The sequence below is a fragment of the Triticum aestivum genome, chromosome 2B (genome assembly GCF_018294505.1).
Source record: "Triticum aestivum cultivar Chinese Spring chromosome 2B, IWGSC CS RefSeq v2.1, whole genome shotgun sequence".
NCBI classification, from domain to species: Eukaryota; Viridiplantae; Streptophyta; class Magnoliopsida; order Poales; family Poaceae; genus Triticum; species Triticum aestivum.
In genome coordinates, this window is record NC_057798.1 from 124,104,502 (window position 1) to 124,119,421 (window position 14,920).

Below are 14,920 nucleotides of genomic sequence, written 5' to 3' on the forward strand. Positions count from 1 at the left end.
AGCCAACCAATTGCGTTAGAAGCGAAACATAATGAAACTGAAGATGAACATCCGGTTATAAGACAGAATCAAGCTCGGTGCTTTCATTTGAATAGAGATAAAACACAATACCATACATTAGTTTTTACGATAGAGAGATAGAATCAATATCTAAAGTCTATCAATGGCTTGTTCAAAGCAAAGTGAAAATAGCAACATGCCACCAGGTGCTACCTTCCATTACAAAGACGACAACGGGAATCTAAACGCTATACATTTCCTGTTCAGAAGAACATCAAAAGGGCAAACATGCTGGCTTGGGCGATACGAAACAAAAGGTCGATGTTCCAGCTCCATTGTGTTAGCCACCTTAGTCTTGTGATGCTTGGTGAGGGAGTCCCGGACTAGGGGGTGTCCGGATAGCCGAACTATCATCATCGGCCGGACTCCAAGACTATGAAGATACAAGATTGAAGACTTCGTCCCGTGTCCGGATGGGACTTTTCTTGGCGTGGAAGGCAAGCTTGGCGATACGGATATGTAGATCTCCTACCATTGTAACCGACTCTGTGTAACCCTAGCCCTCTCCGGTGTCTATATAAACCGGATGGTTTTAGTCCATAGGACGAAAAACAATCATACCATAGGCTAGCTTCTAGGGTTTAGCCTCCTTGATCTCGTGGTAGATCTACTGTTGTAACCCACATCATCAATATTAATCAAGCAGGACGTAGGGTTTTACCTCCATCAAGAGGGCCCGAACCTGGGTAAAAACATCGTGTCCCTCATCTCCTGTTACCATCCGCCTAGACGCACAGTTCGGGACCCCCTACCCGAGATCCGCCGGTTTTGACACCGACATTGGTGCTTTCATTGAGAGTTCCTCTGTGCCGTCGCGATCAGGAAGGATGCCTTCTCCCGTCTTTAAAGACGGCACCGTCGTCAAGAGAGCTTTGGCCGCCGGCCAAACTGTCCGGCTAGGTGGTTTTCTTATGACCGCCTGTTTGACCACCGCTCCGACGATGACCTCTCAGGTCATCAAAAGCGATCTTCACGTCAGCCCAGAATTCGCCGAGCAGTTAGATCCGATTGAGCTCTCCTCTATAAACGAGCTCTTGCATCGCATCGCCGCCCTGGGAGTCGCCACAGACTACGATCAGATTGGGCTTAAACCCAATCTAAGAGAGATTAACTCTCCTCAGGCCACCCACCACGTTGTCGTGGTAGAGGAACAATGCGGCAACCCTTCTTCTACGTTGAAAACCAACTATGTCCGGATTCCCGATCCCTCCAAGCCGGGTTCCCGCGAAGGGACGGACGCTAATCAAATACTGAACTTAGAGTCAGGCATCGGACTAGATTCGTTGGAAAGCAGCCAGCAAGTCAAGCTTCCAAATCCGAAAACTTCTTGGCCTTTGAGCCTCAGATCGGGCGGGGTTCCGAACTTGATTCCACCCGCCCACCCAAACATAAGCGATCTATCTCGAATACGGCAAGAGCCCGATGAAACAGTACATCATTACTGGGCCAGATTCCTCCTGGTTATGAACAGGATAAAGGACTGCTGCGAAGAAAGCGCGATTTCAATTTTCTGCAACAATTGCACGGACAAGGGAATCATGAACGCCATGAGTCGTCGCGAAGTTACACGCTTCATTGACCTAGCGACTATCGTACAAAAATACTGTGCGGTAGAGACTGCCAGGAACACCGAAACTAGGTTTTGGGACAGTCCGGCCTTGACCACAACCCTAGTCCTAAGTAAAAGGGTGCGCCATACTCAAGCACCTGGGTTAAAAACCAAAAAGCAAAGACCCCCTAAAGGGCATGGAACCGTACTGGAGGGCTGGCTCAACGGACCCTGCAAAATCCACAGTACGGAGGGCGCCACTCCAACACACAGCCTTCGAGCATGTTGGATACTACGGCAGGTGGCCAAAAGTGGCGAAGGCTTTTTAGCCCCGGGCAAACAGCCCAGCAGTACCGGTACGGTACTAACATTCTTCGAGACTTTTGCATCAAATAACATGCGAAAACGAACAATCCGCAGCCTCGCCGAAGTCTACCAAGTAGCAACAGCAAATCCATGGAGTGACACGGCTATCACCTTCAGTCCGATAGTGGACGGCTTTCTCCTTACCAAGGTACTCATGGATGGCGGCAGCGGATTGAACCTCATCTACGAGGAAACCCTTCAAAAAATGGATATCGACTGGAGCCGCATCGAGCGAAGCAGCACAACCTTCAGAGGGATAATCCCTAGTCGAGAAGTACGCTGCACAGGAAAAATCACACTAGATGTAGTGTTCGGCTCACCGGACAATTACAGGTCCGAGGAGGTCATGTTCCAAGTAGCCCCATTCGGCAGCGGATATCACGCTTTGTTAGGGCGAGAGGCATTCACAATCTTCCAAGCTATACCCCACTATGGGTACATGAAGCTCAAAATGCCCGGACCCAATGGGATAATCACTCTTGCCAGTGATCCAGATACAGCACTCCGCGCTGAAAATAAGACAGCCGCACTGGCCCTAGAGGCATTGTCCGAAGCCCTAGCGGAAAAAGAACTAACTACGCTGCGCTCCACGGTGGATAGGGACAATGTGATACTCGATAAGAGGTCCAAGTCCACCTCTTTTAAACCAGCAGACGAAATAGTCAAATTTCAGGTCCATCCAACGGACCCCACAAAGACGGCCTCCATTGGGGCACAATTAAGTCCTGATGTCGAAGCCGCACTACGAGAATTCCTTCGGGAAAATTGGGACATTTTTGCCTGGCACCCTTCAGACATGCCAGGAATCCCACGCAGACTGGCAGAGCACAGCCTAAACATCCTAAAAGGATTCAAGCCGGTCAAACAAGCTCTTCGGCGATTTTCAGAACCCAAAAGACAGGCAATGGGAGAAGAGCTAGCCAAACTCTTAGAAGCCGGATTCATCAGACATATAAAACATCCGTACTGGCTAGCCAATCTAGTAATGGTACCAAAAAAGGACAAATCCTGGCGCCTCTACGTCGATTTTAAAGACCTTAACAAGGCCTGTCCAAAGGACCCTTTCCCCCTCCCTCGCATCGACCAAATCATCGATGCTACCGCAGGGCACGATTCATTGTGCTTCCTCGACGCATACTCCGGATACCATCAAATCAAGATGGAGGAGAAAGACCAGGCTGCAACAGCATTCATTACTCCATACGGGCCATTCTGCTTCAACACAATGCCCTTCGGACTCAAAAACGCCGGCGCAACATATCAACTCATGATTCAAACATGTCTGGCTACCCAGATAGGCAAAACAGTAGAGGCATACGTAGACGATGTGGTCGTCAAGACCAAACACGTCGAAACTCTAGTAGAAGACTTGAGGGTGACATTCGATAACCTCCGAGCATATGACATTAAGCTCAATCCGGAAAAATGCGTCTTCGGCGTACCAGCCGGAAAGCTCTTGGGCTTCATCGTATCCGGTAGAGGAATTGAAGCAAACCCGGCCAAAATCCAAGCTCTGTCACAATTGGATATTCCAAAAGACCTCAAGCAAATACAAAAACTAATCGGATGCATAGCGGCCTTAAGTCGCTTCATCTCCCATTTGGGAGAAAAGGCTTTGCCCCTCTACCGCCTCCTCTGGCGCACCGAACATTTCGAATGGACGGATGCTGCCACAGCCGGACTCGAAGAAATAAAGTCCATACTGGCAACAAATCTGGTCCTGGCTGCACCCAACCTGGGCGAACCTATGTTATTATATATCGCAGCAACACATCAAGTTGTCAGCGCGGTACTCGTCGTTGAGCGAGAGACAGAAGGGCACAGATTCCCTCTTCAAAAACCAGTGTACTACGGATCCACTGTTCTAACTCCATGCAAGTCCCGGTACCCACATTATCAAAAGATAGCATATGCGGTGTTCATGGCATCCAGGAAGCTGCGACACTACTTTCAAGAGTGTTCTATAACGGTGGCCTCCGAAGTACCTCTCAACGATATTATAAACAATCGCGACGCAACGGGCAGGATTGCAAAATGGGCTATTGAGCTCTTACCATTTGACATAACCTATAAACCACGGCGAGCTATAAAATCGCAGGTTCTGGCCGACTTCGTCGCCGAATGGACCGAAGCCGAACTCCCTAAAGAGTACGGCGCATACTCCAATTGGATCATGCATTTCGACGGATCCAAAATGTTGGCTGGCTTGGGGGCTGGCGTCGTCCTGACGTCCCCAACTGGAGACACAATCCAATACGTACTTCAAATAATGTACATGGACTCCAATAACGCAGCCGAATACGAGGCCCTTCTACATGGCCTCCGGATGGCAATCTCCATGGGCATTCAACCCCGAGAGGTGCGCGGGGATTCAAACCTCGCAATATCCCAAGTAAATGGAGACTTTGATGCCAAAGATCCAAAAGTGGCAGCTTACCGCAACGCCGTCCTAAAAATGTCAGCTCGGTTCGAAGGACTCGAATTCCACCATGTAGCCCGGGATAATAACCGGGCAGCAGACGTGTTAGCACGCATCGGCGCGAAAAGAGACGCCGTCCCTCCAAACATCTTTCTGGAACGGTTCTTCAAGCCATCCATGTTATGGGAAGAGGAGTCCGGAAATAATAATCCGGAGCCAGCTGCATCACCTAACTCAGACCATTCTGACACAATCGGCGGCTCAGCCAACGAAATAACACCTTCAGCTCACGAAATAATGGCAGTAATTGCCCCGTGGACAGAACCATTCCTAGCCTACTTAATTCGGCAGGAACTTCCCGAAGACTAAAATGAGGCCCGCTGCATAGTTCGGCGATCTAAAGCCTACAAGGTCCATAAGGGAGAACTTTATAAGAAAAGCACAACCGGAGTCCTTCAAAGGTGTATCTCCGAAGAGGAGGGGCGAAATCTCCTGGCTGAAATTCACGCCGGACTCGGCGGGCACCACGCTGCAGCCCGGGCACTCGTAGGCAAGGCCTTTCGTACAGGATTTTATTGGCCGACAGCCCGGGCAGATGCTCAGGACTTAGTCCAACGATGCGTCGGTTGCCAGCTCTTTGCTAATCAGAGCCACATGCCACCCACCGCCCTCAAAACTATACCCATTACCTGGCCGTTCGCGGTCTGGGGGCTTGACATGGTTGGACCCCTTAAAGGGGGAACCCACAAGCACAAATACTTATTGGTCATGGTGGACAAACTCACCAAATGGATTGAGGCCAAGCCGGTTAAAACGGTAGAATCCGGACCGGTGGTAGACTTCCTATCCGGGGTAGTACACCGTTTTGGCATCCCCCACAGTATCATCACTGATAACGGCACGAACTTCACTGCCGGCGAGGTTAAACTCTGGTGCAAAAACATGGGCATCAAGCTCGATTACGCTGCAGTCTATCACCCCCAAACTAACGGTCAAGTCGAGCGAGCAAATGGTCTAATCATGAGCGGCATCAAACCCAGACTAGTGCGGTCCCTCAAGGAATCTAACACGCACTGGGTAGAGGAGCTTGACTCTGTACTTTGGGGGCTGCGGACCACGCCAAACCGAACTACTAGATTCACACCATTTTTCATGGTGTATGGCGCAGAGGCAGTTCTGCCTTGCGATATAATTCATGACTCACCTCGTGTGCGCATGTACGAAGAAAGAGAAGCCGAGTTGGATCGGCAGGACAGTTTGGACGCCTTAGAGGAGGAGCGGGACTTGGCAAAGGCTCGTTCCGCATTCTATCAGCAGCAGGCTCGAAGATATCAAAGCAGAGAAGTACGGGCCAAAACTTACAATGTCGGCGAGCTCGTTCTATGCCTGCCAGACAAGAAAAAGGACAAACTTAAGCCCAAGTGGGAAGGTCCCTTCATCATCGACCAAGTCCTGACCGGCGGAGCATACCGTCTACGTAAAGCATTTGACAACCGACTCGAGCCGAACCCATGGAACGCAGCCAGTCTCCGAAGATTCTATGCCTAAACACCGGACTCAGAGTTCGTCTCACTCCCCCGTCCACCTTTTTATATTTTTTACTGTCTCTTGTCCCCCTCCTTCTTCCCGCTTTTTTTTCAATACCTTTTATAGGCTGATTTGCGCTTTGTTCGCACACACTTGATGTGCTCCTAGCACTCATTATACCTGGGGGCTTCTTTACCAGAAGCTTATTAATATGGACTTCACGCCCAATACATGTGTCATACTTCCGCATGTACCTTTTATTCACCATTATATGCATCGATATGACTTAAGTTTTGGCCAAGCTGGGTTGCCTGGCTCCTGTGCTTAACCCTATGTTCCCGATTGTTCGGCTAGGAGGTAAAGGGAGCACCTCTGCGATTGTTACTGCCAGGTCAGCCGGATGTGTACCTCAGACTGGGTGAAGCCGAAAGCTAGCGTTCTTAAGAGAATATTCGGTCGGTGACTTGAAAGATGATTTATTACTTACTTATTTATAAGCCCCCGGATGCTTTTTTTGCTATTTTCGCAGTCCGGCATTGCACTTTAGGGCATTGCCTCCCAGGGAAAGGAACCCTTAACGGAACTATTCTCCCTGGAAGATGTTTCTTACTAACCATGTAATATAACATAACTAGTTGGGCACTTGTCTGATAAAGCAATTATGACCCCGACGCCTTGTCTCCATGCATGCCCCGGTTCTTTTATAACCGACAGGTATTCGGACACACTCCGGACTGTTGGGTCCCGAGGTTGAAGCGAAACGGTCCGCAAAGACAAACGATCTAAAATCCGACTAGAAGGCATCTTACATGTCATTTCAAATTACATCGTCAAACCGACTGATTGTACTCCTCCTCAATCCCATCTAACAGGCTGTCTAATTTATAGTCCTGTTGGGAATATTTCGCGGCCAGTTCTACTTGGACATACATCAAGCTCACAGGGATCTCCTTCCCATCAGGCCCCGCAGGTCCGACCTCGGCCAAGTGGTTTGGGTCAGCCTTCGGGTAGCGCGTCTTCACCATGGCCCAGGCCTCCCTGGCGCCCTGATGGCAGGCCGATATCTTCCACAAACGGAGGCGTCGCCGTGCTCCCTGGAGCTTCTCAGCAAGCTCACCAAGGCCCTCGGGTAGGGAGACGGATGGCCATAAAGCCTGAACGACGCCACTCATCGCCCGCCGAACACGTTCGAACAATTGCACCAGTTCGGAAAGTTGGTCACCTGTTGACCCAGGCATTTCCTCCGCAGGGCGACCTGTGAGCACACCTAAAGACATATTTATGTCAAACGACTTCCTCGCTGAATTCTTCTTTTCAAAGGAATTTGCTCAAGCATTTACTATAAATGCCGCGACGAAGTCGCTGATTCTCCTTCAAGGAGACAGACAGCTGGGCCCGAACACCTTTCAGCTCTTCTCCTAGCTGGGTGTGGGCATCTTGGAGCTTGTTTCTCTCCTGCTGCACCTTCATAAGCACCCTCTCGCCAGCCTTTAGCTGACGCAGTAGCTGTTGCTTGTCCGGATCTAGTCCGGCGCCCTATGCAATATTATTGTCAGATTCACGCCGCACTTTGTTAATTAATTATCTTTTCAAAGTACGTCTTACCAGCGGGGGTCTCTGTGGCTCCCCCTAGGGCGGCCAGTGCGGCCTCAAGTTGGGCCTTGCACTCTTGGAGCTCCTGGGACAGATGGGTATTCTTCTCCGTAAGATCCTGCATAAAAATTGATCCTTAAATCAGTTATTTTAACCATTTTAAGTCTCGGGGGCTACTGGCATATATAACTATTAAAATTACTTACACGTATGTCTTTCACATACTGCTCCGTGGCTCTGGTTAACCCATCTTGAGCGGCACGGAGGTGCGCGTTTCCCGCATCAAAGGCATTTAACGCCTCCGGAGAGAAACACGTGTCACGAAGAACTGTCCGGCGACGCCTGTGATTCATGGCGCTCTCCACCTCAGACCGGGTGGCGGACAGCCTGTCGGCATCCTCCGTCGGAGGGGCGTCCGACTCATGCCTTGTATTCACCTCCCCTTCCGGGCCATGCGTTGGAGCATGGTTGGCGGAGGCTTGATTGGCAACCTCTCCAGACACTGTCCGGCGAGCGCTCTTTCTGGAAAAGTTATGAGCATTAATATACCTTCTGGGAATCCTTCCCTTAAAAAATAGCGGTGCTCCGTACCGTTGCGGCGACGTTTCAGTACGCGTCGCACTCCTCTTTTGCCTGCTGGGCCGAACTGACCCTTGTTGGCCGGTCGCCGCGGGCTCGACTTCCCGCCGTAAAGGCGCTTCCTGCCGAACACCATTGGTGCACGGTGGTCAGAACTAAGCATTAAAGAAGTAACGACGCCAGGACTTCGGTCGTACTCACCGGGGAAGCCGGACACAAACCGGGGTAGTCAGCCGTAATGGCAACTAAAGCATTATCTATGCTGAGCTGGTGGTACACCCCGTCAATCAGTTCCACCGCTAAGTCCGGATCCTCTTCGGAGGCTAGATCAAGGGACCTTTCTGGGTCTTCGGGTTGTGGGGCTGGACTTTTTATGCCCTCCACATCCCGACGCAGTTCCTGTGTCAAAATCATACAATAAGACAATTGCCTTTAAAGGCACGGTTCAGATATGCATGCGACCGCTTACCCAGCTCCGAGGGTTGTTCATGGAAAATCCGTTCAGAGGATTCGTGCGGAGGAAGTCCTCCTTCTCCCCCTTGTACAAGCCGGACAGGATCTTCACCAGATCGTCGGCCGAGCCAGGTCCCTTGCGGCCATGACGGGTGGCGTCGTCGTCTCCGTTGAAGGCCCACATGGGGTGGCCCCTGTATTGGAGCGGCTGCACCCCACACATAATGCATGTGGCCATGACTCCGATCATGGTTAATCCGGAATGGGCTAGCAGCCATATCCGGCCCATCAAGTAATGGAGGCTACTATCATCTTCTCGCCGAGGGCTCCGTGGACGCCAACTTAGGCGTTTCTTCAGGGGGAGCGTTGCTGAACTCCGAAAGGCCGATCCGGACTGGATCCGGCAGCGGGGCGTCCTCCATATAAAACCACTCCGAAGGCCAATCTTCGGACGCCTTCTTCGGGGTCCCGGACAGGTATCCGGTCCCGACGATGCGCCATATTTCGGCTCCGCCCACTTGATATATCGACCCCTCGTGAGAGCGGGGTACGAGGCAGAACAACCTCTTCCACAGCGCAAAATGGGGCTCAATGCCCAAGAACATCTCACACAGAGCTACGAAAACCGCGATGTGCAAAATGGAGGCAGGTGTAAGGTGATGAAGCTGGAGTCCGTAGAACTCCAGGAGCCCCCAGAGAAACAGATGTATAGGAAATCCGAGTCCCCTTATTAAGTAGGAGACGAAGCACACCCGCTCTCCTTTGGAGGGATTGGGGGCGCTCTCCGCCTGCTTCCCACCTTTGTAGGTGGCCAGCCCGGCTCGAACCGGAACCATGAAGGCCGGGGGAAGATATCCCTCTGCTTGGAGCATCACTAACTCGCTGTGCGGGACTGAGCATCTCCTCCAATCTCCTGGCTTAGGGCTGGGAGCGCGAGAAGAGGAGCTGCGTCGACTGTCCATGTTGGAATGGGTTTGGTGTCAGATGCGCCTCGATGAGTGCTTGCGGAAGGAGGATGATGTGATTTGGATCTGGATCCTCGCCTCTCTTATAGGCAGCTTATTTGAGCAGCTAGGGGGTAAAAATAAAAATACCCTGGCTTTTCGCATTCGTGTGACGCGTGGAAGAAGACCATTATTGGACGCGGAAGCCAAGGAGCGCAGCATTTATGAAGCAACCGGACACTATCTGGCAAACACATGGAGCATGAAGAAGAACCTTCCTTGCAAACGCCGAAGACAACATACGCGCCGGATTCGTCGTTATTGAAGCCTGGTTCGGGGGCTACTGAGGGAGTCCCGGACTAGGGGGTGTCCGGATAGCCAAACTATCATCATCGGCCGGACTCCAAGACTATGAATATACAAGATTGAAGACTTCGTCCCGTGTCCGGATGGGACTTTCCTTGGCGTGGAAGGCAAGCTTGACGATACGGATATGTAGATCTCCTACCTTTGTAACCGACTCTGTGTAACCCTAGCCCTCTCCGGTGTCTATATAAACCGGATGGCTTTAGTCCATAGGACGAACAACAATCATACCATAGGCTAGCTTCTAGGGTTTAGCCTCCTTGATCTCGTGGTAGATCTACTCTTGTAACCCACATCATCAATATTAATCAAGCAGGACGTAGGGTTTTACCTCCATCAAGAGGGCCCGAACCTGGATAAAAACATCGTGTCCCTCGTCTCTTGTTACCATCCGCCTAGACGCACAGTTCGGGACCCCCTACCCGAGATCCGCCGATTTTGACACCGACACTTGGCATTCTGCATAGCCACATCTTTCTTCAGATTTTGGAGCCTCTTAGAATAAAGTTGCCCTGTCTAAGGAAAAAGTATATCAATACAGACTGTTTCTTATTTTTATTGTGGTGTGAACCGAGGAAAAAGGATGATGCACGACTACAATAATTAATGTCTGCTTATTGGGCCTATGCGGCAGGGTCGTCACCCTAAATCATGTGTGGCATCATCCAACACGACGTTAAGCATCCCATGGCGACTGGTTCGGCGACATGGCATAGTACAAGGACCAGCAAGGCGAGAGAAGTAGGAGACAAGGGCAAAGCATGCAAACCTGTTGTGGGCTGATAGACAGGGTGGCCTCAACCGGTGCTATAGCCGGCGGTGTTTCCTTTTGGGCTGTCTCGATGCCATGGTCCTCACTGGTCACTGCAGAGTACTGGCATGAGCGGCGGACTACACAACCCTTCCAGCGATGGCAACGGACGAACCGGCGGGAGACACTACAGCAACCAGCAAACCAAGGCAACGGGAGGGGCGGTCAGAGAGAGAGAGAGAGACGGCATGGTGGCGACCTGCGAGCATATGATTCCTTGTTAATAAATATCATATGGAATTATGAGAGAAAAATGAATAATCGAATAAGGATCAAAGCTGACCTTTTCAAAGTTATGTGGATTAAAATGTAGGACGGCCCACACAACCCTCCCGACGAGGGCGAGGGGCAAGCCAGCAGGAGACACGGCGGTGACCAGCATGCCAAGTCAATGGGAGGAGAGGCAGTCAGAGAGAGAAAGACAACAGACATTGACCTACAATAGTACAGAGTAGACAGTAAATATCATATGCCATTCTGAGGAACAGAGGAAATGAGCAATCAAATAAGGTCCAAAGCTGACCTTCTTAAAGTTATATGGATTCCAATCTAGAACGATCTTCTCGTGCCAATTCAGAGCGAGGTGTGAAGAGTGCACATCATCATCGAAATAGAATCTCACCATAGGTGTGTCTCGCCATCATAATAAAAAAAATCCATAACCCAAATGGACCAACAAAGTGCAAATTACTCTTTACCAGACTAAATTAAGAACCAACAACAGATCGACGAATGCAACAACAGATCCAGCACATAAACGGAAAGAACAGAAGATTTGCAGGCACATGAGATCTAAAATCAATCAGTTATTGCTATTTTCTTTATTCATTAGCCATGCCGCCAAGTTGCCACAACCTGGTCGCCCCATCCAGTGTGCAAATTTACTTCATATCAAACAAAAAAGGCACCAGGGACATGAGAAAGCATGGTAGACAAAGCATTGAAAATGTAAGAGAAAATGTAATCAGGAGGAAAGCTAACTAATCTTGCAATTTGATCTGTTCAATATATTTACTTTTCAGTACTGCCTGCAACAAAATCTGTCGATGCCATCATTACATAGCAGACTCCAGAATTTAAGAAAGCAATAGAGGACACTTTATAGGCATATATACTTAAAAAGCACAGGTAGAAAGCAGATTTCAGGCAATGGCTATTGAACTGCAGGTATGAACTTGAACATATCTTTAGGCAAATTTAAATACAAACAAAAGCATGAATAAACAAAGTATAACAGCAACCAGAAGCCGGAAAAACCAAATGTCAACAATACCAATATCAAAGGAAATTACCTTCTATGGAATTGACCCTAGAGTCTTGAAGCTTGGGACGAACTTCTTCTGTATGTTAAGGACGGCAGTGACGGCGCTGCAGAAAAACCATGGGATGACAACCCGTCACAACCTTACTGGTCACAAGCAAGCACAAGGTTACAGATTAATGATTACCAGTAGAACCATATACATTTAAAAAAAATTGTTCATCCAGATTTCTAGGGACTTATTTAAGCACTAACGCTAATCCACTGTCCAAAGATCATCCAAGATTCTTCCTTTACCACAAAAAGAAAGTCTAGAACCATATACACTTCAAAGAAAAACTGCTTATCCAAATTTCCAGGGACTTAGTTAAGCACTGATGCTAATCCACTATCCAATGACCATCCAGGATTTTAGCACCCCTTTAAAAATACAGACAAAATGGGAACTAGGAGGTTTACCATGATGTGTAAGTGGCCTAACTCTGAATCCATTTTCAGATGATGAGATTATTCATGAGTAGATGACGTCTTTTGCCAAACTTCTAAATGTCCCTTAGATCCTATAACGAAACTATTGCAATTCTACTTATAACCAAATGTACTCAATAGCAAACCAAACTAACAATAGGACCATATCTCAAGCATGTATACTAACTCCAGATTGGTACATGTGTATCGACTAACTGTGGAGCGTTTCTTTATCAGCTATTAATATTGAAATTTTCCTTTTGAATGTCAGGTGTCAAGTACAATAGTAGATAAATATACCTGGATAATAAACCTTTATTTTTTCTAGAATATGCTGTTGAGTGCCTTCCATAAGCATGTATATGGTATCATAGTAGATAGGTCCCTAACAAACATGAAGGCGTAGGATGATGGTTAAGAAAGCCAATAGCAGATAGCCATTACAAGAGTATCTCCACTACCAACTAATCTTAAGCTCACGCCACGCCCACCATGCACAGCTAGTGAAGTAACTAACTAATGCATGAGCTAACTCTACGGCCATTTCGTGTCATAACTCGCAAATGCACTGGTGTTGATAACAAACCAGTAAACATTCAGCATGAGGATGAATTGGAAAAGTAAGGTACCCAGGAGCACAATGATTCAAGGCCTAGGACAAGGAGTAGTTGTGTTGATAAAGAATCGCTGAAAAAAACACATTCAGAAGTCTGGTGTATCAAGGACTTGAAGTCGTTGATTAGCGGACATCCAATCATTTAGGATGTAGTACGATAGACACGAGCACCAGATTTCTACTTAATATGAACATCGTTGTTTAAGATTGTTTTTAATAAATGTGAACACGTACATTTGTCTTAGTAAAGTCATTATCTCTATTAATCAAGAGTAACTGTTTGGTGTAATCCTGACAATCCAATTCTTCTTCTTTTTTTGAGGAAAAGCATAGCTTTATAGATTAACCTTGCTTGGGCAAATTACCCGAAGTAGAAGCAGCCACATGAGGCTGTACATGATTCATTGACTTGTGCTTAAGTCTGAAATCTTGCGTGCAATAAACCAATTTTGTATGGAAACCAACGACCACTAAAATTACAATGGATCATATAGTAATCTGCATTGGCAATCCATAGGGAATTCCATCTAGCACTATCATGTGTGAGCGACCATGAATCAATTTTCGACTGGAATCAAATAGAGGAGATGGTAAGGCAATGGGGGGATATGCACCTGTTCGTAGAAACGTAGGGTAAAGGGGAAAATGTGCATAGATACTACTCTGTTTGGTATATGGATAAGAGTCGCCGATGCTGCTACTGGATGAGGAACCTCCTCTCAACAACACGGGCGTCCGAAGATATTGCAGCTTCAGCGGACACGGCGTAGCACACCGCAAAGGGGAACAGCCGGATGGCCGTCACTCGGGCCGGCGATGCGATGCGATTTGTGAAGGACTTTAGAAGGTTGCTGATGCACGCGCTGTCCACGAGAGGCACCGGCGCAGTTGCTCTCATGGCGCTGGTCAAAGGAGCTCACTGGACAGGACGGCAGCACCGACCGCGGCTGCCGAACCCACCGCTGACCCTAGCAATAATTTTTTTTACATGATCCTAGGAATAATCTGTCGCTACTAAAAATGTGCTGCATATGTATATAATTTATTTTGGTGATTTGTTGGGCGGAACACCATGAACACCATCGTGCGTGCGTGCCCCTCCTCCTTCTGCTGCTCCCTGGAGTCGGCCATCTCCTCGTCATCCTTGAGCGAACCAATCTGCAGAAAAACGAATCAGTTTCATTGATGAGCAGCGGCCAACGAGCAAGAACGGCAAAAAAGAGACTCGTACCTGCAGATTCAATCGTTGCCCGCAATCCCCAACACGTGCTGGAGAGGAGGCAGGGGTTGGCCGTCCTTGCTCCTCTGGCCGCTCTCCATGGCTGTGGCCCACTCCCGGGAGATAAGAAGAGAAGCCGCGGCCGTGCCGACCCACCTGCGCCACGCCGTGTCCCCTACGCCGCCTTTGCCTCGCCTCGCCATTCCTGCTTCCCTCCCGCGGGAGCCGGGGCCGGGGCGGGAGGGGGTAGAAGGAGGAGGACGTGAGGGGAGGAGGCCGGGCGCCAGCGGGGAAGGAGGAAGCAGCGGCGGCGGGCTCGGGCAGAGCAGCGGCGGCGGGCTCGGGCCTAGGGTTTGGAAGGAGAGAGAGGTGAGGCGGGAGGAAGAGGAAGGGGACGGCGCGAGTGCGGCTGTGCGGGAGGAGCGACGGCTAGGTTTCCTCTCCACAGGAGCGGCCCTTTTTATACCGCAGGACGCGAAATGACGAAAATGCCCTCGTGGGGGCGCTGGAATTATGCGCGGTGGCATGACCGGAGCGCACTGAATTTTATCTAACGGCTCACAACGATCCGGTAAATATCCGACGGCCCACGACGACCGAGCCCGAGATCCAACGGCCAGGAGGCTCAAATCGTTGAGGAGCCTTGGGCATCCACTCGTCTCTTATTTCTGGATGTCATATAATGGACA

The 14,920-nt window shown here is 49.4% G+C and overlaps 1 long non-coding RNA gene across 1 annotated transcript; it reads right to left on the reverse strand.

Annotated features, from left to right (window-relative positions):
- Positions 1 to 10,202: 10,202 nt before the first annotated feature.
- On the reverse strand, positions 10,203 to 14,648 carry LOC123040771 (uncharacterized). Its single transcript, XR_006418253.1, has 4 exons — positions 14,244 to 14,648; positions 11,191 to 14,170; positions 10,951 to 11,103; positions 10,203 to 10,866 (listed from the first exon to the last, which is right to left on the reverse strand). It is a non-coding gene; the product is annotated as an uncharacterized lncRNA (long non-coding RNA).
- Between the last annotated feature and the right edge of the window lie 272 nt (positions 14,649 to 14,920).